At 44.2% G+C, this 24,895-nt stretch overlaps 1 pseudogene; it reads left to right on the top strand.

Moving 5' to 3' along the window:
* The window catches only part of LOC116356397 (hydrocephalus-inducing protein-like), a 63,991-nt pseudogene that overhangs the window by 33,447 nt on the left and 5,649 nt on the right, over window positions 1-24,895 (top strand).

Genomic DNA, 24,895 nt, shown 5'->3' with positions numbered 1-24,895 from the left:
TCCCAACAGCAGAGTCCCAACACCTTACCACTGCTACACCTGGCTATCAGCGGAGCCTTGTCTGGCAGCGAAACAGTTCATTCAGCCTCATTTACTGCCTTTTAAAAAAACATAGCTGATATGGCAGACTTGTTTAAACAAATGTGGTTTCTACTGACAGTTGAGATGTACAAACTATGGCATAAGGGGACGACAAGCAGAGGCAATCTGTAATTTCGATGAAGACATTAATGAGCGAGCTGGGACGGACGGAGTCAATAGAACTATTTGTTCAGCATTTTAGAAATGTACAGCGACAGATTTCCGAACATGAGCCGTTCTTACAGTGTTCTCCCCGTACAAGTTAGAACCGTAGGATAAATAAATGGGGCATCTAAACAGCCAATGAAAGCTCTTACAATATTCAATGATTGCATTTCTCTAAAACAGGTTATAGGCTATTTGTGCACCACCAAGTTAAAACAGTAGGTGGGTCTTTGTGTGTCAAAAAAAGGTATGTCATATAACATTATTTGACACGTTAAATAAGCTTTGAATTTGACACGTCAAATAACACAATTCTATGAATTTGCACGTGCAAGCCAAGCACCACCATTACTATCAGTAGCACTGTCAAAGCTGTACAAAAAAGTAGCTAAACAAGCACTCACCGGACCACGAACGATGTGTTTACAATACAAATTATTAGGGTGAGGCACATGGGCTACTAACAGCTTACTTCACAACATACACTTAGTATTACTTTCTTAGCTACCGTATAGATATCCTCCCTTGTGTATTACATCATTTATGCTGCAGCATACAATACATTTTTGGACTCACCTTGTGAAGGTGGCGCAGTAGTCCTTTGGTGAGAACTCTGGAGAAAAAAAAACACATTGAAAAGTAGGCTAACTTTCGAGGTTTCTTTGCAACGCTTGCAGTTAGTCACTGATTCCTTCCAAGTGACTCATTGTTGAATTTGCGATTTCCAACTTGTTGTGTAATCTTTATGTACAATGGCCAATGAGCACCGATATGTTTAATCTATAACTTCTCTTCATATGACAATGATTAAAAAGGATTTGCCAGTAGATTGTCGACAACTGATGATGACTGCTTGCTAAGACTTTGAAAGTAAGATATTGACATGATCAGTCCAATCAAAGCTACTGTACAGTAGATATAACGTGATTTGATGTCATTCTATCTGTGGCCAATGACCTTGAGCCTTCTTGGATCGGCACTTCTAATATAACTATGGCAGAACCCAAGGGGCTAACGTTTTCGAGCTCTAAACTCAGAAATAGGGACGACGTACTGTCCCATGAGTGACCAAACTGAGCCAATCAGGCACAACGTTCTGTATTTTCTGCTGGCTCGCCCCACCACCACAGAAAGCACTGAGCTAGGCTGAAACACCTGCATTTTGGAGCTGCCTTACTCAAGAAAGCATAAAAGAGACCATGTTTGTATGTGGCTTTATTAACTCAATGACATTTACATTTTTTACATTGTGACACGTATTAATGCCAAAATAAAAGTGTGGTGCTCAAAACAGGTGGTGCTCTGCCCTACCTGCCCTGAATGATGGGTCGCCACTGCCAATAATACATATATGCATGAGCCCAGTGGACAGGAGAGGAAGCTGTTGACTAGAGGGGTTCTGGCTCAAGTCCAAAATTTTAAGTTGACATAATTATGGAATTGTTTTAAGATGGTCATTCAATGGATCATTTAGCTATTTGATTTGGAACTTTAGGACCCTTTTAGGTATCAAAAATGTCATTTCGCCTTTACTACTATAGCCCAGAGAAATGCATTGAATAACACATTCATAAATGGCAGAAATACAGTCACAAAAGAAAGGTTTTGAAGTGTTTTTCCTGTATCTGTATCTTCCTGTACAAGAAAGTTCAGGAAATATGTTATTATCATTTAACCCCTTTTTTGGGTAGGCACAAAACTAACTTCATACTTCCATTCATTTATTTTTGCCGGTACTGGTTACTTTCAGATGAGTACCGTGACACTTGTGGGAGCTATAAAGCAAAATGAACACCATAATGTTCATGGGAATCTCCCCTTTACATGGAGTGGTCACATTAGTTAGTAGACCAAACGGTTCGGACGCTACAAACAGAAGTTGGGACATCGATGGTACGGATTTGGTACCGACGGCCGTCGTGAGAGGGTCCCTTTTCCATACAGTGGTCATAGTAGTTTGCAGGTAAAACCGTTCGGACACTACAGACGTTTTCGTGAGAAGACAGGCTTTCGGGATGTCTCCTGGTCTGACAAACATCGCTCTAGTTTTGTCACCTTTCACCGTAGATGTGGAAGTGTGACATTGGCGGATGCGGTGGAATAAAAAAACTGATATTTCTAGCTTTAACCTGAATACACATTATGCCTATTGTTACGAAACCTTGGGTAATTTATTTAAGGATTTTGTGGGGATAGCAAAAAGCACTCTCTATCTCATATCATCAGAATGATTTCATTCTGAATGAGAGGAAGAATGAGGAGTCACCACTATCATCATAATGATTTTCTGTCCCTCCTATTTCACTTCCATTATCACAAGCACAAACTCAAGCTCAATGTTTGTATTATCGCCCCTTTCATGCTGAACCTGTGCATATATATTTTTTTTACACACATCTCATATCACCTGGCAGCTGCTTTCAGGTCCTGTTGCTGATCAGCCTTTTAGAACAGAAAATTATCATTTCTCAGTGGCATTCTTTTATCTGACTCTGTCCCATTCATCTATGTGTTGACAGTTTTGCCTCTTGATTTACAGGCTGCTTGTGCAGAGGAGCTCTCCGGGATAAAGCAATTAGGGAGAGGGAAAGGGGATGGGGAGGGAGAGAGGAATGGGATGGGGAGAGGGAAAGGGATGGGGAGAGGGAAAGGGGATGGGGAGGGAGAGAGGAAGGGGATGGGGAGAGGGAAAGGGAAAGGGGAGAGGGAAAGGGGATGGGGAGGGAGAGAGGAAGGGGATGGGGAGAGGGAAAGGGGATGGGGAGAGGGAAGGGGGATGGGGAGGGAGAGAGGAAGGGGATGGGGAGAGGGAAAGGGGATAGGGAGGGAGAGAGGAAGGGGATGGGGAGAGGGAAAGGGGATGGGGAGAGGGAAAGGGAATAGGGAGGGAGAGAGGAAGGGGATGGGGAGAGGGAAAGGGGATGGGGAGAGGGAAAGGGGATAGGGAGGGAGAGAGGAAGGGGATGGGGAGAGGGAAAGGGGATAGGGAGGGAGAGGGAAAGGGGATGGGGAGAGGGAAAGGGGATGGGGAGAGGGAAAGGGGATAGGGAGGGAGAGAAGAAGGGGATGGGGAGAGGGAAAGGGATAGGGAGGGAGAGAGGAAGGGGATGGGGAGAGGGAAAGGGGATAGGGAGGGAGAGAGAAAGGGGATGGGGAGAGGGAAAGGGGATAGGGAAAGGGGATGGGGAGGGAGAGAGGAAGGGGTAAGGAAAGACAGCAAGAAAGAAAGGGATAAGAAATGCAGTAGAGTTGAGAAGAGGGAGAGAGGCTGAGAATGAATTGCCCATCTATAAGGCCTGCTGTAAATTGTGCTGCCCACACAAGAGAGGGATAGATGGAGATTATAGATTGGGTCTTTTTTGCTTTGCTTAACCTTTAAGAAGTTATTAATGACGACAAGGCAGCTTTTATATGGGCATTATAATCAATTGACATGCTCCCAGCCTCTAGAGTTTACAGTATTGAATACCTGTAGTTACTCTAACTTACTTCATCTTCACAACCAGTCTTGCCTTTTCAAATGTGTTGATGTATGAATCTAACACAAACTGCCTGTCCTCGAACAACTAGTATTTGTACAATACATTACAGGGATAATAGCCTCGGTTCAGACTTAATATAATCTAACTATGTAACATTTGTAGGTGACTATTCATGCTTAGTATTGAGTTGCGGGTACCATATCGCTATGTCTGTGTGTCTGTAGACCCGGGTGCTGACTGTAGGAGTGCAGACAGAGCTGTGGGTGCTCTTTGCCCCCTCGTACCACCAGGTGAGTGGCCGAGGAGGTTCTGGAAGTGCATCCTTAGCAGGACACAGTGGGCCTGAAGAGAGAGGTCCACTTCCCCACCCTCCACTTCTCCACTTCTAAAACGTACGAATTAAGCAGAGAATATCCCTAACCGTTGCGTGTGTGTGCTCCTAAACCTTTCCTCACCTTCCCTGTATTGGGTGGCTTATTGTTATAAATGTTGTGGATATTGTTTATTGTGGTTCCACGGTTTATTTGAGATTCTATTGAGGCACACAGGAGGGCTTCAGTTTTCATGTAGTTCCAGAAGGGGACAGATGGTGTAGAAGCAGCTGGTATAGCCGAGGAATGGAACTTCTCCTTATTAAGACTGCATTTAGTCAAGCTGTTCATTTCGCCCTCAATTGAAAAAATGCAGAGCATCAGACTGCTCATCAAACCGCTTTCCTTTCTCCGAAGAGGCTGATAACAAATTCCACTCCTGTTAACTGTGGGTGTAAGAATTTCTAATGAGGAGTGTTTAATTAGGGATAGGCGTCCCGACAGCGGGACACCTGTCGACAACATCCGGTGAAATTGGAGGGTGCGCAATTCAAATAAATAATCGTAATAGTAAACATTTATGAACATACAAGTATATTATTGAAAAAAAAGCTTAAATTCTTGTTAATCAAACTGCATTGTCCTATTTACAATAGGCTTTACAGCGAAAGCATAACATGTGATTGTTTGAGGATGGCACACCACATCAACATATTTTTCAACCAGCACAGGCTTCATAAAATCACAAATAATGATTTAATGAATCACTTACTTTTGAAAATCTTCCTCTGTTTGCAATCCCAAGGGTCCCAGCTACAACATGAATGGTCGTTTTGTTAGATAAAATCCTTCTTTATATCCCAAAAAGTCTGTTAAATTGGCGCCATCGATTTCAGTAATCCACTCATTCAACATGCAGACAAAGGAATCCAAAAAAGCTACTGCTAAACTTTGTTCAAACAAGTCAAACTACATTTATATCTAATCCTCAGGTACCCTAAAATGTAAATAAACTATAATATTTCATACAGAAAGTAGTTCAATAGAAAAGTTAAATTAGCAGGCGCACGTCCTATTTGTCGCATGGGAACAAACTGATGTTCCACTGAGACTCTTTGTACCGAAACTCCAATTTCTTCCTCGTTTTGGAAGAAACAAGCCTGAAACCTTGAACAGAGACTGTTGATATCTAGTGGAAGCAATAGGAATTGCAATCTGAGTGCTAGAATTGCATAGGACCCATAGCTTTCTTTAAATATAAGCCTGGGACATCAGTTGGTTTTCTGTAGATTTTAGTCTACCATAAATATAGTGTTATAGTCTCATACATTATTTTAACATTTCTACAAACTTCAAAGTGTTTTCTATCCAATGGTACCAATTATATGCATATCCTGACTTCTGGGCCAAAGTAACAGGTAGTTTACTTTGGGCATGTCAGTCAGGTGGAAATTCAGGAAAATAGCCCTAAGAATTAAAGATGAACTAAACAGGACACATACACTGGGTGTACAAAACAATCGACACACCTCCCTAATATTGAGTCGCACCCCCCGTAGCCCTCAAAACAGCCTCAATTCGTCACGGCATGGACTCTACAAGGTGTCGAAAGTGTTCCACAGGGATGCTGGCCCATGTGGACTCCAATGCTTCCCACAGTTGTTTCAAGTTGGCTGGATGTCTTTGAGCGTGAAAACCCAGCAGCGTTGCAGTTCTTGACACATTCAAACCGGTGCGCCTGGCACCTACTAACCTACCCTCAAAGGCACATAAATATTTTGTCTTGCCTATTCACCCTCTGAATGGCACACATACACAATCCATGTGTCAATTGTCTCAAGGTTTAAAAATCCTTCTTTATCCCTAATCTACACGGATTGAAGTGGATTTAACAAGTGACATCAATAAGGGATCATAGCTTTCACCTGGATTCACCTGTTCAGTCTATGTCATGGAAAGAGCAGGTGTTCCTAATGTTTTGTACACTCAGTGTATGTGTGTAAGCACGCACTGTACTGTACTGGAGTGCCCACATTATGGATTTAAAGTTTTCTGAAGTGGCAAAAGCAAGATGATTGCACCGCTAGGAAAGCCAAATCCAGCTATTATCGAAGGAAACACCCAGGAAGAAATATCTGAGACACTTCAAGAAAAAGTGCACACATATACACTAGCTGACTTACCATTAGGCAGAAGTGGCCATTGCCTCAGGCCTCACATCATCAAAGGGCCTCATGAGCTGGTCAAATTATAATAATTTATCCGCTTGAGGCCCCCACATGCTCCACTCAAGACATACTAAGTAAATAAAATAAAAACATCCCCATAAAAATCCATCTAGAGATATGTTTAGTTTTTGCACAGGCTGTTTCTCAATACACAGCACCTGCGGTGGACGGTGACCGAGCAACAGAGGTTTTTGTCAGACCAGCAGACATCCTGAAAATCAGTCTTGGTACCGGGCTGAAAAATGAATGGAAGTGAATATAAATAGAAGGTATATGGGTAATTCCTATATCTCTCAGATTTAGGACAGACACTTCAAAACATACTCACTTTTGAGTAAATGTTTGACTAGCTGTTTTCCATGTATGAATCTGTTATGCAAATCAAATCAAATTTTATTGGTCACATACACATGGTTAGTAGATGTTAATGCGAGTCTAGCAAAATGCTTGTGCTTCTAGTTCTGACTGTTCAGTAATAACAAGTGATCAAACAATTTCACAACCCTCTTATACACACACACAAGTGTAAAGGAATTCATATGGCATAGGTAAGATGCAGTAGATGGTATCGAGTACAGTATATACAGTGGGGCAAAAAAAAGTATTTAGTCAGCCACCAATTGTGCAAGTTCTCCTACTTAAAAAGATGAGAGAGGCCTGTAATTTTCACTTCCACTATGACAGACAAAATGAGAAAATAAATTCAGAAAATCACATTGTAGGATTTTTTATGAATTTATTTACAAATTATGGTGGAAAATAAGTATTTGGTCACCTACAAACAAGCAAGATTTCTGGCTCTCACAGACCTGTAACTTCTTCTTTAAGAGGCTCCTCTGTCCTCCACTCGTTACCTATATTAATGGCACCTGTTTGAACTTGTTATCGGTATAAAAGACACCTGTCCACAACCTCAAACAGTCACAATCCAAACTCCACTATGGGCAAGACCAAAGACCAAAGACCAAAGACCAGAAACAGAATTGTAGACCTGCACCAGGCTGGGAAGACTGAATTTGCAATATGTAAGCAGCTTGGTTTGAGGACATCAACTGTGGGAGCAATTATTAGGAAATGGAAGACATACAAGACCACTGATAAACTCCCTCGATCTGGGGCTCCACGCAAGATCTCACCCCGTGGGGTCAAAATGATCACAAGAATGATCACAAGAAGCAAAAATCCCAGAACCACACGGGGGGACCTAGTGAATGACCTGCAGAGAGCTGGGACCAAAGTAACAAAGCCTACCATCAGTAACACACTCTGCCGCCAGGGACTCAAATCCTGCAGTGCCAGACGTGTCCCCCTGCTTAAGCCAGTCCATGTCCAGGCCCGTCTGAAGTTTGCTAGAGAGCATTTGGATGATCCAGAAGAAGATTGGGAGAATGTCATATGATCAGATGAAACCAAAATACAACTTTTTGGTAAAAACTCAACTCGTCGTGTTTGGAGGACAAAGAATGAGTTGCATCCAAAGAGCACCATACCTACTGTGAAGCATGGGGTAGAAACATCATGCTTTGGGGCTGTTTTTCTGCAAAGGGACCAGGACGACTGATCCGTGTAAAGGAAAGAATGAATGGGGCCATGTATCGTGAGATTTTGAGTGAAAACCTCCTTCCATCAGCAAGGGCATTGAAGATGAAACGTGGCTGGGTCTTTCAGCATGACAATGATCCCAAACACACTGCCCGGGCAACAAAGGAGTGGCTTTGTAAGAAGCCTTTCAAGGTCCTGGAGTGGCCTAGCCAGTCTCCAGATCTGTTTATCAGTCTGATGTCCTTGAGATAGTCTCTCGGTCCCAGCTTTGATGCACCTGTACTGACCTTCTGGTCAGGCTCCGTAGACGAGCACATCGCTCCTGGGTATAGTACTCGTCAATGTCCAGTCTCTTGACAACAAGGTAGACAACATTTGAGCAAGGGTTGCCTTCCAGAGAGACATCAGAGATTGTAACATTCTCTGTTTCACGGAAACATGGCTCACTCGGGATACGTTAGAGTCGGTTCAGCCTCCCGGTTTCTTCACGCATCGCACAGACAGAAACAAACATTTCTCTGGTAAGAAGAAGGGCGGGGGAGTATGCCTTATGATTTACGAGTCGTGGTGTGATCATAACAACATACAGGAAGTCAAGTCCTTTTGTTCACCTGACCAAGAATTCCTTACAATCAAATGCCAACCGCATTATCTACCAAGAGAATTCTCTTCGATCATAATCACAGTCGTGTATATCCCCCCCAAGTAGACACCTCGACGGCCCTGAAAGAACTTCATTAGACTCTATGTAAACTGGAAACCACATATCCTGAGCCTGCATTTATTGTAGCTGGGGATTTTAACAAGGCTTATCTGAAAACAAGGCTCCGTAAATTTTATCCGCTTATCGAATGCGTGACCTGGGCTGGCAAAATTCTGGATCATTGCTACTCTTAACTTCCGCGACGCATACAAAGCTCTCCCTCGCCCTCCTTTCAGCAAATCTGACCATGACTCCATTTTGTTGCTCCCAGCTTATAGACAGAAACTAAAACAGGAAAGACCCATGCTCGGGTCTGTTCAATGCTGTTCCGACCAATCTGACTCCACGCTTCAAGATTGCTTCAATCACGTGGACTGGGATACGTTTCGGATAGCCACAGACAACAACATTGATGTATACACTGATTCGGTGAGCGAGTTTATTAGCAAGTACATCGGTGATGTTGTACCCACCGTGACTATTAAAACCTTCCTCAACCAGAAACCGTCGATTGATGTCAGCATTCGTGCAAAACTGAAAGCACGAACCACTGCTTTTAATCATGGCAAGGCGACCGGAAACATGACCGAATACAAACAGTGTAGCTATTCCCTCCACAAGGCAATCAAACAAGCTAAGCGTTTGTATAGAGACAAAGTAGAGTCGCAATTCAACGGCTCAGACACGAGACGTATGTGGCAGGGTCTACAGTCAATCAAGGATTACAAAAAAGAAAACCATCCCCGTCGCGGACACCAACGACTTCTTTGCTCACTTTGATGACAATACAGTGCCACTGACACGGCCCGCTACCAAAACCTGCGGGCTCTCCTTCACCGCAGCCAATGTGAGTAAAACATTTAAACGTGTTAAGCCTCGCAAGGCTGCCGGCCCAGATGGCATCTCAAGCCGCGTCCTCAGAGCATGCGCAAACCAGCTGGCTGGTGTGTTTACGGACATATTCAATCAATCCCTATCCCAGTCTGCTGTTCCCACATGCTTCAAGAGGGCCACCATTGTTCCTGTTTCCAATCAAGCTAAGGTAACTGAACTAAACAACTATCGCCCCGTAGCACTCACTTCCGTCATCATGAAGTGCTTTGAGAGACTAGTCAAGGACCATATCACCTCCACCCAACACCCTAGACCCACTCCAATTTGCTTGCCGCCCCAATAGGTCCACAGACGACACAACTGCAATCACACTGCACACTGCCCTAACCCATCTGGACAAGAGAAATACCTATGTGAGAATGCTGTTCATCGATTACAGCTCAGAATTTAACACCATAGTAACCTCCAAACTCGTCATTAAGCTGGAGACCCTGGGTCTCGACCCCGCCCTGTGCAACTGGGTCCTGGACTTTGACGGGCCACCCCCAGAAACGCAACGTGTTTCTATGGGCTAATAGCAGTAAGGCCAAATTCAATGTTTCAAAAAATATGTATATTCTACCTACAGGGTTCCTAAAATAAAAAATAAAATAGCTAAATGATCCTTGGTATGACCATCTTAAAACAATTCCATATGTTAGCTTAGTAGAAACCCAGCCCCGGGCCCTTAGACTCGAAGGGGAATCAATACATATTTCTATTAAAAGACAGGTGCTGCTGATAATATTGCCATTATCATCGAGGCAGAGGACATGTATATGTACCCCATGTATCTGATGCTGACTGGCCAGAAAGATTGTGGCATGGGATACATAAACTGTAGAAAGACAGAGGGGCCGCTGTTTAGCTCGCTATGATGCTTTTCTGATGACATTGTTTCACCCACTTGCAAATCGACGGAAAGTTGGCGGGTGCACGGCGCACTGTTCGGCACTGTTATTTTGGATGAACGTGCAAACACAACCTACTTTTTGAAGTGATTTGTTTGACAATCAGATGAAAACATCATGACATGTCTTTACTATAAATCCCATAAAAAAATGTTGAATGGGGGGGGTCTCAAACTGGCCTCTGCCTGGGCCTCCAAAGCACAAAGTCCACCCCGGCACATATATAGCTTTTTTCATCCATAGTTAGTTCAACCTTGGCAGCCGTTCCTTGGATCCAGCTTGAGAACACAAAGTAAACCAGTCCAAAAGCCTGTCTTTGGCTGTGACTACTTACCACCACGCTCCCTTAATCTACTCACACCAGTCAAGAAAGGATCCAATCTGCTACACTAGAACTATTTGGCTACCATTTCAAGCTATCTATTTTGAGGAAATATGAACCCCAAGCAGCTCTACAATATACCATGGCCTTCAGTAAATATCAGTTCATCGCGCACCAAGATCTATAGACTCCTGTCACATTGATTAATGATCGGAGGCGTAGGAATACGTAATAGGGGGGTTTATTTACTCCATCCAAAAATACAACATGTCATTAAAAAGCCCAAAACAAACACGTATATAAAATACACAGGGATATAACCCAAACAAAAGAGCAAGGTTTAAACCTCTATTAATTACACGGGACGAGATCTGTAATAACACTACATGGGACGAGACCCGTAATAACAATACACGGGACGAGACCCGTAATAACACTACACGGGACGAGACCTGTAATAACACTACACGGGACGAGACCTGTAATAACACTACATGGGACGAGACCCGTAATAACACTACATGGGACGAGACCCGTAATAACAATACACGGGACGAGACCCGTAATAACACTACACGGGACGAGACCTGTAATAACACTACACGGGACGAGACCTGTAATAACACTACATGGGACGAGACCCGTAATAACACTACACGGGACGAGACCCGTAATAACACTACATGGGACGAGACCTGTAATAACACTACACGGGACGAGGCCTGTAATAACACTACACGGGACGAGGCCCGTAATAACACTACATGGGACGAGACCCGTAATAACACTACATGGGACGAGACCTGTAATAACACTACACGGGACGAGGCCTGTAATAACACTACACGGGACGAGGCCCGTAATAACACTACATGGGACGAGACCTGTAATAACACTACACGGGACGAGACCCGTAATAACACTACACGGGACGAGATCTGTAATAACACTACATGGGACGAGACCCGTAATAACACTACATGGGACGAGACCCGTAATAACACTACACGGGACGAGACCTGTAATAACACTACACGGGACGAGACCCGTAATAACACTACACGGGACGAGACCTGTAATAACACTACACGGGACGAGACCCGTAATAACACTACACGGGACGAGACCAGTAATAACACTACACGGGACGAGACCCGTAATAACACTACATGGGACGAGACCCGTAATAACACTACACGGGACGAGATCTGTAATAACACTACACGGGACGAGATCTGTAATAACACTACATGGGACGAGACCCGTAATAACACTACATGGGACGAGACCCGTAATAACACTACACGGGACGAGACCCGTAATAACACTACACGGGACGAGATCTGTAATAACACTACACGGGACAAGACCCGTAATAACACTACACGGGACGAGATCTGTAATAACACTACATGGGACGAGATCTGTAATAACACTACATGGGACGAGACCCGTAATAACACTACACGGGACGAGATCTGTAATAACACTACATGGGACGAGATCTGTAATAACACTACATGGGACGAGACCCGTAATAACAATACACGGGACGAGACCCGTAATAACACTACACGGGACGAGACCTGTAATAACACTACACGGGACGAGACCTGTAATAACACTACACGGGACGAGACCCGTAATAACACTACATGGGACGAGACCCGTAATAACACTACATGGGACGAGACCCGTAATAACACTACACGGGACGAGACCCGTAATAACACTACACGGGACGAGACCCGTAATAACACTACATGGGACGAGACCTGTAATAACACTACACGGGACGAGGCCTGTAATAACACTACACGGGACGAGACCCGTAATAACAATACACGGGACGAGACCCGTAATAACACTACATGGGACGAGACCTGTAATAACACTACACGGGACAAGACCCGTAATAACACTACACGGGACGAGATCCGTAATAACACTACATGGGACGAGACCCGTAATAACACTACATGGGACGAGACCCGTAATAACACTACACGGGACGAGACCTGTAATAACACTACACGGGACGAGACCCGTAATAACACTACACGGGACGAGACCTGTAATAACACTACAGGGGACGAGACCCGTAATAACACTACACGGGACGAGACCAGTAATAACACTACACGGGACGAGACCCGTAATAACACTACAGGGGACGAGATCTGTAATAACACTACATGGGACGAGACCCGTAATAACACTACATGGGACGAGACCCGTAATAACACTACACGGGACGAGACCCATAATAACACTACACGGGACGAGGCCTGTAATAACACTACACAGGACGAGGCCTGTAATAACACTACACGGGACGAGACCTGTAATAACACTACACGGGACGAAGCCTGTAATAACACTACATGGGACGAGACCCGTAATAACACTACACGGGACGAGACCCGTAATAACAATACACGGGACGAGGCCTGTAATAACACTACACGGGACGAGACCAGTAATAACACTACATGGGACGAGACCCATAATAACACTACACGGGACGAGACCAGTAATAACACTACACGGGACGAGAACAGTAATAACACTACACGGGACGAGACCCGTAATAACACTACACGGGACGAGACCCGTAATAACACTACACGGGACGAGACCGAAATAGTGCACAATACACGCAACACGAAAGCCGAAACAACAAAGCTCACAAGACCAACAGACAAGGGAACAATAACCGACCAGGCCAATGGGGAACAGAGTGCACATGATAGCAGAAATCATGGCAAAGTGAAGTAGAAAATAAAACAAATGCAACACTAAGCATTCAAAGGCCTATGCTGGCTCTGTTGGAAATCTCTGCTGTCAATATAGTCCCAATTTCTGGTGGGGTAGGATTTAGTTTTTATAGTTTTTAATTGTTCTAAAGCTGCTACCATGTCTTGCCTCAGATAAATCAATAGTGCTGTCTCTCTGTGTGACTAAAGTGCATACCAGTGAAGATGAATCACTCAACCTCCTGCTTTCACTTCTCCAGACCCATCCTCTTAAAAGTGGATGACGCTTCCTATCAATATTTGCATGGTTCTCACAATGCACCGGCCACCCTGCTAATTAAATGCCCATCAGTAAATAAACCAGGTGCGATTCTGCTATTATTGCACCATTTTCATCTGCTTAGCTAAACTCGTTTACGGTGTACATTGAGTGTATATACACTGAGGGTACAAAGCATTATGAACACCTTTCCATGACAGACTGACCAGGTGAATTCAAGTGAAAGCTATGATCCCTTATTGATGTCACTTGTTAAATCCACTTCAGTCAGTGTAGATGAATGGAAGGAGACAGGTTCAAGAAGGATTTGTATGCCTTGAGACAATTGAGACATGGATTGTGGCAAGGAGTGGAACATAATACATAGACAGCAACCAAGCTATGTCTACCATGGTTATAGCAGAGAATAGCCATAGTAAGCTTCTCCCAGGAGGGTCTCCACTTCAGATACTCTTTGAAAAGGCATTGAGCTTCGTGGCCTACATTAACAATAAATGAATCTCTACTTTCCTCTCTCTGCTGACAGTTTGGTGTTATTCAAATGTAATGTGTGAGGTGTCTGGGGATTAGTGTGATGGACACACACAGGCACACAGACACACACACAGACACAGACACAGACACACACACAGACACAGACACAGACACACACACACACAGACACACACAAAACACACACACACACACACACACACACACACACACACACACACACACACACACACACACACACACACACACACACACACACACACACACACACACACACACACACACATACAAATGCTTACAAATGAAAATAGTGGGACAAGATAGAAAGCTTAAAATCCTCTATATTCTAGTGAGAGAAGATGGTGGTTCCGCCTGACACTGGTCCTCTGGATTATATTAATTATCTGTATTTAAGAATCTCAGCTGGTGGCCTGAACCGTCACAGGACTATGCCATTGAATTCCCCATACTATACTGCCCCCTGCTGTTATTCTCCAGAACACCTACTGTTACTATAGTCTGCAAGCTCTACCTGCATGGTCTCTTACATCACTATGTCTTCTTATATTTTGTATCTCTGCAGTTGTGTGTTTCTCTGTCTCGCCGTGTCAGTATATTTCTGTTATTTTGCATGTCTGTCTTTATTATCTAGCAACATCTGTCCTGTTCCCTTTCTTGCAAAATAGGTGTCCAGTCCATTGGAGTAGTTATTTTATAATGTCTCTTAATTATGGAGCATGCTGTAATTAATTAACATCATGGATGCACCAACCGTGAAGCTACTGAGGAGGGGAGAGAGAGAGAGAGAGAGAGAGAGAGAGAGAGGGAGAGAGAGAGAGAGGGAGAGAGAGAGAGAGGGAGAGAGGGAGAGAGAGAAGTATTGTTGGGGTAGAATCATGAAGATGCTGAGAGGACTTACTGTGATAGAATAAATTCATTCACGGATTTGGTTTAATTGCTCATTTTACATGTCTGTTACTTGGTTGGCTTACGAGATCCAAGATGAAGTATCCAGTGAGTTTCCTTTTTTACAGCTCAATACTGTAGACAGAACGATTATTTTATACTTTTTGTTTTAGGGAAATTGAGGAACAGAGACCCAGAAAATGAAACTAAGGAGGAGAGGGGGTCACCCCCACTCTCATCACAACTGGGTAGTCAAAGTCAGGTGTGAAACAGCTACACCCCCAGCAGGTAGGAGCACAACAAGTCCCCAGCAGCACAGTTGCCAGCCAGTGCTGATCAGAACACAGGCACAGCAAGCCGTATAACTAAAGAGCACCCCAGTGCTGGAGTGAAGGAGGTACAGTACAGTACACACTATCAGGTGGCCTGCTGATGAGATTTCCTCTCTGTCTCTATTGCTGAGACCTTAGGAACACCTTAACCGAGAACATTGTTGAATTGAATTACAGTATTGAATCTCAACTCCTCTCGTTTTATCGACTATTCGTTTGTGCACCCTACCGTCGCTCTATCCATGTGTCCTTGTGTCTTTATCTACCGTTCTATCATTGTTCTGACCTACAGTATACCTCCTTATCTGTCTCTCCTCCTCTCTGATATCCTACCTATTTACTGTATCGGCTGCTGCAGCCAGGTGAAAGCCAACTGGTATCCTTCGCCTTTTACGGTTAGGTTCTGGCTCTTTGTGAGGTCAAGGAGAGCCCTCACTGGTCACCTACAGCCTGGATAGAACAGAGATCGAATTTGGCCTTCGTGTATTTAGCTATACCATGGTCATCCTGAAACTGTGTTAGTTGTGTCCGGTTTACTTGTGAAGGATAAAGGTTTCTGTGTGAGCTTTCTTTGCTTGTGTTTTTAATATGTCCCTGTTTAGGTGTGCAATGAATGCATCCAGGCAATTATCATTGATATTCAAACAAGGACTTTTAGATTTTTGATTTGTAAATGATTGAATCAGCGGAATCATCTCATCCTTGCCGGTTCTGCATCAATTTTGGGATCCATTCCCCCTCCGCTTCTCTTCTTTCTCCTGCAGTTGTTTGACCATCTGGCCGAGGTAAAAATCATCATGAGGAACACAGGGAAGGTGGGCTTTGAGTTCAGTGCTCTGTTGGGGGACCAGGATGAGTGTGAGGACTCTCGGCTTGGACATCCCCTGGTCATCCCTAGAACGGTGAGACAGCCCACAGTATAGAGGATATACAGGGCTTTCTGTACCAATCCTCTCTACCAGCACCCCATGTTTAGTATTTAGCGTAACTACATACACACATCTAGTGGTTTTACTGTAGCTATTTAGGGTGTTTTTCCTGTAACCATTTACCTGTCTCTCATTACTCAAAGTGCTACACCGAGGCGAAGGCTGAGCGGAAGCTGTCATTGTACCAACTCCCTGGGATCCCTTAGGTTTTCCACAAGACTGCAGGAGGCTTTGTGTGAGCCAGAGAGCATCACTCTCAGAGGAGAGGGCATTTTCCCCAGGATGTGTCTGGACCCAGTGCTCTGTATGTGCCTTTGTTCGTTGTGGAGTTCTATCTCCATACTGTGAAACAGTTTTGTTACAGTATGTTACTCTCTATTCTTGTTTTGTATAATGGTGAAGTTGTCCACGGAGGCCCTGGAGGAGGACAGGAGAGGTAAAGGCACCACTCGGCCAACCACTGGAGAGGGCCTCCTGTCTGACGAGGACTACATCCCTACAGTTAGTATAGTCAACTCTATCACTAATCTATTTTCCCGTGATTCGTGTACATAGATCGCACCATCAAAGCCAATTTGTTCAGTTTGTATACCAGACATGATACCTGGGTGATGTGTGGACAGATGTGTGTGACATTTATTTCTCTCTCACTGTGCTCAGCATGATTCCCTGCTGCAGATGGAGGTAGAGAGGCTCTTGGTGAAACAGAATGCCACGGCTATTGAGAAGAGACAAGTGGACAATAGGGACACACCTGCATCCACTAGAAAGTGGCGTAAGAAGCTTAGCAGGTTGGCTCACATGCAAGTACGTAATCACACCATGGCTATGCATATATTCAGCTCATTACTGAAAGTGGGATCTCATTAAGTCTCATGTTGATGGAGTACACAGTGGATTTTGGCTATGTGATCCAGGGTAGTGTTTCTACTCACATAGTTAGACAAAGTGACAAACATTGGGCCCATGTCCGTTTCCTTCTGGGCTGACCGCCGATCGCTTACCGGCATAGGGGGGTTCCTGGGCAGCATTTGGAATGAATGTAGATAGAAAATGCTATATGTGGATGGTTTTGATCCAGAGCTGTCTCCTATCCTCAGGGTGAAGAACTTGCCCTATTGTAAGAATGAGACTTCTGAGGTGAAGTTTGAGCCTATCTGGATCTGAGGGAGATCAGCACCGTCATGCCTATACAGGTACAGCAGGAAAACTGTTGCACGAATAGCCAACAGTAGTTCTCCACTTCAGTACATGGATTTTTTTATAACATTTTTTTTATTGAACCTTTTTTTAACTAAGCAAGTCAGTTAAGAACAAATTCATATTTACAATGACGTTCAAACCCGAGCGACACTGGGCCAATTGTGCGCCGCCCTATGGGACTCCCAACCATGGCTGGATGTGATGTAGCCTGGATTCAAACCAGGGACTGCAGTAACGCCTCTTGCACTGAGATGTAGTGCCTTAGACCGCTGTGCACTCTGGAGTATCCTCTGTGTACGTGCTGTTTTGTTGTTTTCCAACATATGTGGGAAATATTTCCACCCCTAGTTTTTAAAGGTCAAACAGGCTGAATGTGCCATGGTGCCGTTGTGGTGCCGTTGTACTGTGTGTTGTGATTGCCAGATAGTTGGGGGCCTTACAGTCCAGATCCGTCTGTGTGCCGTAGTCACCATATCCGCCCTCTCAACCTCCACGGATATGCTGCAGTTTGACAGCCTCCAGTGTGGACTGTTTCAGGTGACCACTGTACAGCTATTCAACCACGAGTCTGTCCCCTGTGAGTGGAGCATCGCAGAAGAGCAACAGCCCAAGAAGAAGGTACACTACCCAGCATAAGCACTGGTATTCTATACCGCCTCATGGTTTATAAGGGGTTTGTTGAAGCTGAGGGATATTTTCACAAACAGCAGGCAGCAAAACTGTACAAAAGAACACACCCTTTAAACAGATGACTTGTCAGTGGGTTTAACCTAAATTATGTGCTTTTAACATTAAAGCAAATAGCTAATTAGGTGCATTTTTGTTCATTATCTTGTGTTTTATTATGGATTAAATATTTAAAAACAGGATATTAAGGGTATTAGCTGCAGGGCTTTGGCCCATTTTTCTTCTTGTCTTGTGTGTCTTCAGAGAATAATTATAGACCCCAGGGTCCACACTACGTCTACTGAGAGGTGAAGCTCATCTCATTTATATTTGGGCTTTATCTTTACCAATAGGACTGCATTGTATCACAGAGTAAACCAATATCAAGATACTATATTCACCAAGTCCTCTTCAGTAATGACATTATCTACATAGATATTAATTAGGCTATGGTATAGATATTGTATCTCTCTGTTATTGTTTAAATGTATTATACCATGGCATTGTTGATTACTCGTTTCTGATTGGCTTGAAGGGCATACATGCATTATTTCCCTATAATGCACAATATATTTGCACGGTAGAATTCAATGGCTATAGTTCCTACATGTTCTATGTTTGAGCTGCTTTTGAAAGCAAAAGACGAATCGAAAACATTATTGGCATTATTTATTTCGATTTTCATAGTAGCCAGCTAGGATGATGGTTTGATTAGCTAAACTAGCAAGTCTGTTTGGTTACCAAGGGAACTGGTGTCGCTAGCTAGTAAACTTGCTGGCTACTTCAGTGGATGTTGAACACATTTCCACCTGCAAATGAACACAATTCTGCGTTAAATTATAGCCATGGTATAAAAGGGACAATCAACTCGGGGCTTGCGTTGTGGAACACACCATCCACACCGTTCATTATTTTCCAGAGAATGCATTGCCCCTTGTTGATTATCCCTTTCTTTACAGTTAATAATTGTTATTAATTCAAGTAATATGTGCCTATAGCCTGTGTTTAGATTGATAAGCATGTCCCCCTCCACCTGAGATGGAAGGCCAGATTGGAGCAACATCCTCCCCCAGGTGTGTTTGAGATGCTTCCTTCAACAGGCGTGCTGTATCATGGAGACAGAGTCAACATCCAGGTCAAAGTCAGCCCAGCTGAGTGGGTAAGTAAGTCCAAAAGGCCCATTACAGTTTAATATATTTAAGCAGTCATGACTGCAGGGAACACGGCTCTCTCATAAATGACAGAAAAAGTTTGAACTTGTCTCTCTAGTCTGTTCTGTTAACATTGCATGTCTGCATTTTCTCAGTATTTCCAGAGCTCATCTTTCTCATGAATGATGGAGTCAGGATGAACTGGTCACAGCCAGCTGGGGACAGAAATGAGCCCTGGGAGACACAGATAAGAGGACAGACTCACAGAGGGCCTTATCTCTCTCTGCCGCATTATGGACCTCCTCCATCAGATACACACACACCAATGACAGTTCTGCTGCCTGGTGCTTTAGAGTCTTGATGGCTTTTTGTGGAGATTAGCTGAACCTAGCTAAAAGATTGGTGTAGCCTCTACAGTGTTTGTCTGGTTGGTGAAAGTAATGTTGAAGAGTCAGGGAGAGACAGAGACAACTAAGGGAATACTGGAAGATAGAGAGTGTTGGCTGGGCTGCTGTTCAGATAGTGTCTGGCTGCTTCCCTGGATGTGAATGGCTGTGTTGTTTCCATAGAGGGTGTACAGCCAGAGGCTGGTGGTGTCAGTGGCCCAAAGCACCCAGAAGATGCTGCTGCTGGCCAGGGGCAGGGAGAGGCGCCGCAGCTGGAGTTATCCTCCTCTGTGCTGGAGCTGGGATCCACCCTCCCATTCAGTGCTGGAGAGGAGACTGACGTGATCATATGGAACCCTTGCCTCTTTCCCATCGAGTTCTAATCCCGGGAGTTTGACAAGAAATACCAGGAGGAAGAGAAGGTGAAATCATTTGACTGCCTCTAATGGTGGACCTTGGCAGACATGGTTCTTATCAAAGAAAACATCAATTGTGTGTTGAATGATCTCCTATGTTCTGTTTAGGTTGTATTACCTTTCAAGTATGAATAAATACTGTTTAAGAGCTTTGGAATATAATCTCTCCCTCTCTCTTAAGATTCTGCGTATGATGAAGGGCTATGATGACCAGAATTTCCTGCTGATGCCCCCACGCGCCCCAGGAGAGTCACTAACTCCTGAGCTAATCGACTATTATAATGACCACAACTGTGAGGAGGAGGATGGTAGGTCTGCTCTGCAGTGGAATCAAACTTCTATTTTTATTCTGCTGTCAGACTGTCTGAACATCTCTTATCGGGATGGAAAAGCAGTACATTAATATTTACTGATAGCTTACTGATTTAGAGGTCATGTATAATCCATTGGGGTGAGTTCTGGGACTTTTGGTATAAAAGGCCTAGTTTGATCTGCAGTGGAAGCTTTGATTTGACCTGGGATAATCTGTAGTGGAAGTTCTCACTGACTCAAAGCGTTGTCTGGTTCCCCAGACTCCAAGGCTGGCTCCTCTAAAGATGAGGAGGCGTCTGAAGCAGGGGAGAAGGGAGAGCAGGAGGAGGAGCTGGCCACCCCACCCCTTCCAGAACGACTCATGGAGGAAAAGAAATGAGACATCATGTGGAGGTACTGAACAAGACCAAATACATCACACTATAACACTCCGAACAGTACAAATGACTTACCATTGCAGAAACAGATAGAACAGCTGAACATCATTCACACTGCTCACAGCATGCAACTTTGTCACAGAATACCACAGACATTATATGTGACGTTGGTATGAATGATTCGGGAGACAGGCACAGGAAGCGTGCCATGTACAGCCTGCCATGTACAGCGTGCCATGTAAAGGCGCGGGGACAAAGACCAAACAAACACATGTATAACACACAGGGTTGAAACCCAAGCAAAAGAGCTAGGTGTACATCAAATAAATAACACAAGAGCACAATGATTATCACACAGGACGAGACCCGTAATCATCAGCGCAATCCACAATTGCACGAAAGCCAAAACACACAGCACAGGTACTCACATGCACCAACGGACATAGTAACAATAATCAACGGCCTAATGGTGAAATGAAGGGCTACACGAAACCGCCGAACATAGCAGTCATTATGCATGAGGTTCCCCTCTCAGGAAAGCATCAGCACATCTACCATTTGGAAAGGTAGCAGTGAGAAAAGCATGTATCTGTGTGCAGGTAAAACGGGAACAACAGTGACTCTTGACAAACACTAAGGTGCAGCATGTCTAAGCATTGATCCTGTGGTTGCATTGTCCTCAGGGATGACCTCTGCTAACCTGCAGGCCCACAAGCTGTGTGCCAAGGCTGCCATTGAGCATGCTCAGAAGAGGGTGGAGGAGGCCGGGGAGTCTCAGCTTGATGGATAGGTATTCACGGGGCGTCTCACTCTGTAGATAGCCAATGATAACTGTATCAAACTAATTGTAATGTATGGCATTAAAGCCTAACATTAAACTAACTTTAGATGAACTATATACAGTGTTTGTAGTTGTCTAACTGTAGGTGTGATGTGTGTTTGTGTCTATACAGCCCAGGCTGTGGTGGAGGTGATGGGGCCTGCTGGTCAGGGTGCTGGTACTCTGAGTGTGGAGGCTATAGCCAAACACTCTGCTGAGGGCAGTCAAGTCAACGACCCCCATCCATCTCTACCAGTAACAAGAACAGTGTTGTGGGTCGGATGAGGATTTAACAGGTCACCCCCCCCCCCTCAATGGTACCCGCAGCTCATCACAATATTACAATATCAAAGCTAGGAGTTTGTAATGCCTCTTTATTAGTGCTTGCTTTCTGTGCAGGGTGGTGTTCCTATCCACCAACAGCTGAGCATCAATGTGAGTGTGAGCCAGGTCGTAGAGATGGGCCTGATGAACTGACTGCTACCAGACCAACTGCTGGTGGGCCAACCTCTCAGAGAGACCACAGGTGACATACAGTACAGAGACACACAGAGCCTATGTGGGCCTCTCAGTCCTTGGTCTGGGATGTTTCAAGTTTTATTAGACATACAGTATGAACAGGATACACATGGTATACACTGTCCAACAAAATGCTTACTTGCAGGTCCCTTCTCGACAATGCAACAACAATCATTTATAGTCCATGGACCCTGAATAAATCCCCCGTGTGATCCGAAGAGCGTGTAAATGATGCATGTGATGTATGTGTTGTCCCCTGGCAGCTGAGTGACTGTCACCGGGGTGTTGTGATGGACGGGATGGAGACGCTGTACTGCTGCTCCCCCAGCAGCATCCTATAGATCATCAAGCCTTCATCTACATGGTCAACCTCTCAATCAACTACTACGTCTTCAAAGCCAAGGAGAGGGCACAGAGAGAGGCAGAGGGTGAGGACAAACTAGTCCAAAGGAGACTGCGCCCCATATAAACCTCTCTGTTATTGGGAGGGACTATCCTAGTGGAACAGAGACCCTGAAAAGCAACATACTTGAAGAGTCTCTTGAAGAGGTAAATACGTATAGACCTTTCTATGTATTTTTGCCCATGAATATATAATCATAATAATGATGATCTTTAATTGATGTCCCCTCTCTTCTCTGTTCCCCATGTGTTTGACGGTTTAGGGCTTGGACTCAAAAGCCCTCCTATCCCCTCCTCCACTATGTCCTCTGTCATACTCTACACTAAGAACAGGCCTGTGCCCAGTTCACAGCAGATCACTAGTTGCTTCCCCTTCATGGTGCCCTCAGCCCCAAAGGAAGCTTAAGGCTCGGTCAAGGTATAAAGGTCCTCCATGAAAAATTGCATAACTTCACACATCAATCCACTATTGCCACCATATCCACTTGTTTATTTTGAACTTCTTGCTTACTCTGAAAAACATGATTGATGATACTGTATTAACATTATGTCTAGACTTATGCTCATTCCCTGGAACACTTGTTAACCTCGTTAACAACGGTTTCTGAATGCCCTTTATATTTGTCCATTTAAATTGGATGATAAATGAATTAATGAAGCTATTAATTATAGCCAGGTCTAACTGAATGGGTCTTACAGGAAGAGGTGTTGACCTCTACTGAAGGACGGGGGAAGAAGGCAGACACGGGCAGAGAGAGTCAGAAAGACAAGAGACGCACCCTAGCCAAAAAGGGGCCCATGACCAATGACTCCCGCTCCCCTCCTCTAAAGGCTGTGACTCGCTTATTTGACACTGAGCAGTGCCAACAGGAGTCCCAACAGGAGTGCAAACTACATAAGAATACACAAGAATAAACACTGATGTGCATGAATGTGACTTAAAGGTTTTAGTTGTTTTTTATAGGCTCACCACATTCCACTGGAATGTCCCGCCCTATGGAGAGGCGACCCTGAAGATCTGGTTCCACTCCCAAGTCCCAACACTCCCAACTCCCAACACTGAATTTTGAGTTGTTGGGTACCAAGATATGTTTCAAAATGTACTGTGGGGGAATCTATACATATCTATCCATCAGCAGAAACACAAAGTGAGTATTGTTTGTTTCTAAAATACATTTGTGTTTTTTTATTCCTTGTGAAATATAACCTATTGTTATAAATAGCTGAGTTTTGTCAGATCTCATACTTTTTTGTAGGTTGAAATGTTTTATTATCGCTATAAATGATGTGTTGAGTGTGTGTCGTTTGGTTTATCCCAGGATGGTATTTGCCCACAGAAAGAGAGTCCTTTGCTGAAGCGTTGCAGAAGAGCTACATCATCCGCTCTGGCCTCTATGAGTTTGGCCCACTGTGGCAAGACCACAGATAGGTAAGGGGATTAACTTCCACTACCCTACTCTGTGAGTTTATTCACTGTAACTCCATAGAGGACAACATGTGTGATGCATGCCTGTGTGTTATCTGTCTGTGCCATAGGTATAAAGAGGAAGTCTCCAGAGAACATGGAAAGGTTGGTGATACACAACAACACCCCACTGGATGCTGAGATTCACTTCTTCTTCCAGCATGACACCAAGGCTGCCACCTACCAACTGGACCCTCCCAACATGACCCTTAAACCCAACGAGAGACAAGAAGCCAATCAGAACTACTCATGACATCATAGAATGTAGTCTGAGATGTCGGATTAGTCAGAACCCTGACTGTGTGACACAAACTTACCTAGAAGATATGACCGTGCTTCTCCACCTGCATTGCTTGCTGTTTGGGGTTTTAGGCTGGGTTTCTGTACAGCACTTTGAGATATCAGCTGATGTACGAAGGGCTATATAAATAAATTTGATTTGATTTGATTTGACTGTTCACTGATATTATCAGTGAACATTCTCACGCCCATTTACTTTTGTTCTCGTTTTCCATGGTTGTGCCCTGGCAGATAGAAGACAGTGTGGTGTATCAAAGAGAACCCAGAGCCAGCATTTCTGTCGCGGGGTCCATCCCGAGCTCGAACGCAAGCAGCTGCATTTTGAAAATAATCTGCTGAAATGAATTAATGCTGTAATTAACATTACCCAGAACTGCTGTATCGTTTTTAAACATGCTTCAGTAACAAAGTAGGAGATTTGTTTTTGTCATGGTAGTTTTCTGTTGATTTTCCTTTCGCCACTCTACTACATTCTCCCTGTGCTGGTTGTGAACCTCAGGAAGAACACAAGGAGTCTGTACCTGCGTAACAACACGCTGCTGCCTGTAGCCTGGAGGCTAGAGGT

The sequence above is a fragment of the Oncorhynchus kisutch genome, linkage group LG22 (genome assembly GCF_002021735.2).
Source record: "Oncorhynchus kisutch isolate 150728-3 linkage group LG22, Okis_V2, whole genome shotgun sequence".
Classification (NCBI taxonomy): Eukaryota; Metazoa; Chordata; class Actinopteri; order Salmoniformes; family Salmonidae; genus Oncorhynchus; species Oncorhynchus kisutch.
Note: the sequence above shows the minus strand (reverse complement) of the source record. Positions and strands in the feature narration are given on the sequence as shown.